Source organism: Psammomys obesus, unplaced genomic scaffold (assembly GCF_907164565.1).
Source record: "Psammomys obesus unplaced genomic scaffold, mPsaObe1.curated_primary_1811, whole genome shotgun sequence".
Lineage (NCBI taxonomy): Eukaryota > Metazoa > Chordata > Mammalia > Rodentia > Muridae > Psammomys > Psammomys obesus.
In genome coordinates, this window is record NW_026596109.1 from 9,071,424 (window position 1) to 9,078,390 (window position 6,967).

Consider the following 6,967-nt stretch of genomic DNA (forward strand, 5'->3'; position numbering starts at 1 on the left):
TCCAGTGCCTGCCTTCATGCATCATGCTCTTCACCATGATGATACTGTAGTGCAACTAAAGCAAGCCCCCAATTAAATGCTTTATATCAAAAGAGTTGCCTTCATCATGGTGCTCCTTCACAGCAATACAACAGTGCCTAAGACAATTCTAGAACAAAACTCTTCTGAAAACCTGTTTTTCAAAGTATCCTATCACTGGATTCTAGTCATAACCTGTGTTCCCTTTCTTAACACCACAGTTATTTATTCTGGTTTTGGAGACTTCTGCAGCAGCATTACAGAACAGCCCTCTGGTCCTTGGTTAGCATTAAAAGGCTCAGAGGCTGTCCAGAAGCTGCAGAGGCTGGGGTTCTCCTAGAGGAGGTGGTTCTGTTGCTTCCGTGTCTTTCTAGAGATTGGGGAACTTGAGGGTAAACAGAGGTCCTAGGGCCTGGACAGTTGTCTTTCTTTGAACTCTATTTCCTGGACACCATGTAGCTGCAGAAACGGCTCTTCCTCTTCCACTCCTCCTCCACAGGAGCTTCTTGCTAGTCTTGGAAAGTCTCTTCTATCAGGGGCCTACCCTGTGTGTTCCCTCCATTCCTGCTTTTATTGAAAAAAAAAAAATCATTTTAGTGTTTGTGTCTATATGTGTGGGAGTTTCAGTTTCTTTAAAAACTCAGTTATGTTATGTAAACATCTTTTTGTTTTAATCCCAGGTGTGGGATATGAGGCTGCTTTAGATCGTCCACAGCAGCAGACTATTTGCCTCGTGTGGCTTCTGAGAGGGGTATTATCTTTGCCAGCTGTGGATAGTTTAATGCTGGGGACTCTGAGAGGGTATAACTGCCAGAGCCCAGAGGGACTGGGGTGCCCCCAGGATGAAGGAGACTGCTGCCCACTGCTGCTGCCCACTGCTGCTGCCCACTGCTGCTGCCCACTGCTGCTGCTGGTACATCCTGCTGCTGCATTTGCCGTTACATTTGCAGGTTTGCTGGACTGCTGGAAATCCTGACTACAAAGACTGGACTTGCCCCAAGGAACTATGTCCCTAAACAGCAGGAAGTAGTCTAAAGAGACCTATGCCCCTTTTCCACTCTAACCTTCTATATCTCCTATCTGGTGCTGGGGTGTTTGAAGGGATTGGGGTGGGTAAAGCTTGGAGAGTAGGTAAAGGAGTTATAAGAACCCCAATTAAATAGATTTTTAAATACCTGCCAACATAAGTGTGGGTACGTGAATGGCACCGTGTGTGAAAGCCAGAGGACACCTGCAAAAGTCAACTGTCTCCTTCCACCATGTGGGCTCTGGGGATGAAACTTGGGTCATCAGTTTGGGTAACAATCACCTTTATTCACTGAGTCATCTCACTAGGCTGTCTTGTTGCTTTTAACCTCTACTCTGAAGTTCTTTCTCATCTTCTCTCCTCTTTAGGATTTCTGCTTCTGGCAGTGGCAGGCCTGCTCATTTAAGCTAAAACCATCTGCTGAAGACAACTAGAAAGCTTGGGCAGAATGCAAGAGCTGTTTGAAAAGTCTGTGAAGTTTCCAAGAGCTTGAAGGGCCAAATCCCAGAGAGAAAGAAGGCACATGGGAGGAGCCTGTCAATCATTTGCTTTGATGTATTTGTTGACTCTCAATCTACAACTCAGAGAACACTGGGTGGTCTTACTGGGCTAAGATGACAAATTCGAGATCAAGGGGCACTGTAGAGAACACTCTAAAGTTTCATTGAATATGATAATATGTTACATTGGTAGTCACCCACAATGAACCAGGTATTCCGGTATTTATACGTTTGGAAAGTCTTCTTTGCTGTGGCTCTGGGTGTGGTCAGGTGATCTGTTTTACCAATAAATAGAGTGTCAATAAAGGTCACATAAAGAGATTCCAGGGGCTGGAGAGAGTTCAGTGGTTAAGCGTGCTTGCTGTTCTTCCAGATGACCCAGTATGGCTTTTAGCACCAATCCAGCTCACAACCAAGTACTCCAGCTCCGAGGGACCTGACACCCTCTTCCAGCTTCCTCAGCACCCACACTACTGTGGCATTCATTCACATAGACAGACACAAATAAGAATAATAAAAATCTCTTCAAAAACAGATTTCCTATGCTCTTGCTCACTGGGGCTTACATTTTAGGATCCAGTCTTCAGACTTAAGTCAAGGCAATAATAAGGGAGAGATATGCCATAAGGCTTTCAAGACACGACATCATGTTAAGGAAGAGACCATGTGGAAAGCAATAAAATCTTCCAGCCCAGCTCCCAGCTGAATGGACCTTTCGAGTGGTCCCAGCCAACACCAAACGTGTCTCTATCGTCTGATTTTCCTGTTGTCACTTGTATTTTTGTAAGCCCAGTGGAGTTATTGTTTGTTTTAAAAGTGGATATTCTACCTTAAAACCCACAGGGATGATTTTGTGTGTTTACTTTACCTTTTGCTGGTAACTGGAAGTAGAGGTGGTAAAAAAAAAAAAAAAGATTTATGCTTATTATTTTAAATTATGTGGATGTATGTGGGTACACCACCAATTGGGGTGGAAAAACTTTTCCACCAACCCAAAGAATTAGAAGAAATAACAAATCAGTGTTTTAAGCCACAAATATTGAGGTGGTTTGAGATACAGTAATAAGCAATTAAAACAGTTAGGAACCAAAAAGAACCTAAAACTGGTCCAGATTTTTAAACATATTATCATTGGGCCCAGCAGTTGAAAGCATGAAATGTTCTTTCAAAAGACCTGAAAAAGCCTTTCCGTTCCCAGCACCCACGTCAGGAGGCTCACAGCCACGTACATTCTAGCTCCAGGAGGATCAGATGCCTCCGGTCTCCAGGGGCACCTTCGCTCTTGTGCACACATTCCACTCACCCACCCCTCCCCCAGGTAATTAAAAATAATAATAAACACAAATCTTTTTTAAAAACCTCCTCTACTTCCAATTACCTGCTGAGGCAAAATAAACACACAAAATCACCTCTGGGTTTCTTAAGATACAATGCTTCATTTTAAGATAAACACAAACTCCACTATGCTTACAAACATAGAGACAAAGAGACGTGACAAGAGGAAAGTCAGACAATAGAAGAGAACGAAGGGAGATCAATCTATGAACATTATCAGGCACAGACTATAAAACAGCTGCGATTGATATCTCAAGGAATTAAATATCAAGATAGTTTCAGCATAAATGCAGAAGCCATAAAAAAATAAAGTGAAACTTAAGAACTTATATATTGCACACCTTTTTTTTGTTTGTTTGTTTTTTTGAGACAGGGTTTCTCAAAACCCTGGCTCTCCTGGACCTCACTCTGTAGATGAGGCTAGCCTGCCTCTGCTTCCCAAGTGCTGGGATTAAAGGCCACTGCCTGTATATTGCACACATTTAAACCCAGTACTTAAGAGGCAGAGGCAGGAGGATGTCTGTGAGTTCAAAGCCAGCCTGGTCTATGTAGCAAGTTCTAGGATATCCAGGACTAGTCTCAACAGACAAACAAACAAGCAAAGGATTTACATATTCAGTAAGTAAATTAAGAACTCTGTAAACAGTTTCACAGAAAAGATACAGCTGTGAAGTAGAACAGAGAATCAAAGAATGTCTGGACTGAGGCAGAGAGTAACGGAAGATAGTGAAGAAGGGTAGAAAGTGTATGTAATTGAAGTCTCACGAGGGAAAGAGAGAGGGAGGGAGAGGGAAATAGAAACGTGAAGAAATAACATCCAGGTGCATGTGGCAGTGCGCTTTGGCGCTGACACTGGGGAGACTGAGGCTGCAGGTTCACCAGTCTGAGACTATCCTGGGCTACAAAATGAGACTGTGTGTTCACACAGTAACAATGAACAGCAATTTCCTGAGACCTCAGGCCACAAAGTCAAGGGACTCTACAAACTCCAGTAAAGATAAAGCATATTTAGATACATCAAAGTCCTAAAAAGAAAGACCATCAGGAGCAGCTCGAGCTCTTGGTACAGAGCACTTAGTGGGTATGTGCGAAGCCCTGCCTTTGACCCCCCAGCATTGAGACAGAGACAAAATTAAAAGCTGTGTATGAGGTTAAGAGAACAAAACTCAAGTCTTTGTTTCAAAGTGGCTACCCTAGGTTGATTTTCCCCAAACCCAACAAGCAACACTTCTCCACATACAGGTTTCAATGCATTCCTAGCCTGTCAGAATACAGTTCAAACTCCTGCTCACAGCTTATAAGGCCTTCTAGGATCTAGTGGCTGTGCATTTTTGCAGCTTCCTTCCTCGTTCTCCAGTCTGTAGAAGTCTGAACTTCACTCACAGTCCCCCAGCTTTCAATTCCTCTAAGTTGCTTTATCTCACCCACCTCAGGCTATTTGCAGGTCCTATTTCTATCAGCTGCAACTTTCCCTTTCTCTACTTTTTTTTTTTTTTTCCCCTTGGCTTTTCTCCTGATGCACTATACTTAAAGTGCAATTTTCTTTCTACTTGCCTTGGTCTTTGTAATTTCACTTTGGGGAATAAGAAATCTACTCTTTAGCCGCTGAAACTCCACCAAAGAGTCTACTATAGTTTATGATTATTTCCTTATGGACAATACGTTCAAAAGGACAGAAGCTGTGTATCTGCTCACAAATGTCCTCATCTGAGTTCAGAATGGACCGAGTAATACTAATATTAGTCACTTATGAGTTGTCTTTAAGATAGTCCATCATACCTCACTTCTAGTCCTAGCTACATTTTCTTTAGGTTTCTAAAGAAGACATGTGTAAAACAGTATAATTAAATTCCTTAATTTTTTTTCAACATTTCTGGATTTTTCTGCAATTAAAATAAAAATGTAAATGTAAACATGAATTTTCATACCACAGGACCCATCTATACTGATACAATTTAACAGGATTTTTTTTTTTGGGGGGGGGGGGAACTGGGTCTCCTGTAGCTCAGAATGGCTTCAAACTTTCAATGTAGCTGAGGGCAACCTTGAACTCTTAAATCTTCTATCTCAGCCAGAGGGCTGCTATGACTGGAATGAGGTACCACACACCCCCGATTACTCAACAAGATTCGCTTAAAAAAAAATGCAAAAAAGCCTGGCATCCTCAAATGACACTCTGGCTTTCCAGTCACTCCAGGATCTGATTCAAGAATGGCCTTTCTTTCTTTCTTTCTTTCTTTCTTTCTTTCTTTCTTTCTTTCTTTTTTTTAGGTTTTTGTGACTCCTTTCCAGTTTTCATCACAAAGTTTGTTTTTTCTCTGCTTCCTCCCCTCAGCGCAGCACAGCTTCCTCTGTCGTGTTCTGTAAACCTGCCACTGCTGATGAGTCTTTTGATGCACCATCTGAATGGGCCTGTGCTGTCTCATTACCACTTCAGTTCTATCTCCAATGTTAGTGGCAAGCAATTTTGTTGTCACTTTCTCTGCTCATCTAATTGCTTTAGTAATTGCGCTTCGGGCTTAACTCAGGGTAAAGCAGAAGACTTTCACTTAACCTTCTGTCATCAAATGGTCTTTTTGTTCCCCATGGCACCAACACCAGCACCAACACTGCCGGACTTGGCAAACAGTACTTGATTGCTTTGTGACAACGTCTTGCTGTGCAGTTCAGGTTATTCTTGAACCGTAGATGTGATGCCGCTGGCTCAGCTTCCTGAGTGCCGAGACTGCAGGTGTTCTGATCCTGGGGACTATTGGTGTGTACTCTGACAGGCTGCTCAACTCAAGTTTGACTACTTTGGTCTTTATCTACTATATATACTTAAAGCTTCATTGACTCCCAAGACTTGTTATCCCTTAATTTGGGTGTCTACCCATCACCTGCCTTTAAAAATAACTGGTGTTTATAATCATTGTAAAGTTACTAAGAAGAAGCCATCAGGATCCGAGGAAGAATATACTGGCAGAGAGAATGCAGAGAGAAGTTCTGAGTGCCGTCAATTAAGTTCAGATTTGGGCTATGTGGAGGGTTGACTGTTGAGCCGTCAGAAATGGTTTGAACAGCGTGAGAAAGAAAGGTTGGTGGATTTCGGGTTCAAGAGTAAGCCAGGATGAGGGCCACAGGGGACAAGTACGTGGTGAGAGAAGGAAACAAACAAACAAACAAACATACAAAAAAAAACCCCTAGGATCTTGGGAACCTAGAAGAAACATGATTTAGAGGAAACTGAAGAGGGTAAAAGCTGAGAGGGGACTAGCACAAACGACCCCGTAATGCCCACGGCTGAGGTGGAAATACGCAAAGAGCTAGACAAAAGCTGGAAGACAGATCTCTGAGTCAAAGACTTATGTAGGAACGTGGGTTGGTGGACAGAATCAGGATGGGAGTAGACGCCCAGCCAGGACGTTTTCACGTGTCTGTGGCTGAAGGACCGTAATTTCAGATGTTTGCACACAGAGCACCGGCATTTCTCTATTGGGTCGGGGTGGGGGGGTGTATTTTAGATTCTCCATGGACCTCAGCTGAAAAGTCTGGTGAAGTTTAACAGGTCTGGTGAGACAAGTGGTCAGTGTCGTCGGGAAGACTGAGTCAGGGGTAGGAGTTCCAGGTCTAGGGGTCTCCCGGGAAGGTGGGAGGGTCGAGGCCCACGCTGTGCAAGGGATGCTCGCCTATGGATCCGGGCAGGCGTGTCCATGGGCGGCGAGGAGGTCTTCGGCGGCGCGCGGGGGTCACTTTCCTCGGACACTTCAGGAGGACGGAGCAGGTTTCCGGGCGGTGGGTGGGCGGCTGGAGTCGCCCACCCGCGATGGGACACGAGTGGCGTCGGGCCACCGAGGCCCGGCCGTCCCGGGGACCTCAGCGCCGCCGCCGCCGCCAGCGAACCGCTCGGCGCCCGCCCCTCCCGTCCCGGAGGGAACCTGTTGCCGGGGAAGGGGCGGGCGGAGGCCTCTCACGCTCGCTCCGCGCGCCCGCCGCCGCGGCCTCTCGCGCCCAGCCACGCTCCGCGCGCGCCCCTCCCCGGCCCACCGTCCCGAGAACCGCACACACGCGCACACACACACACGCGCACACACACACACACACACAC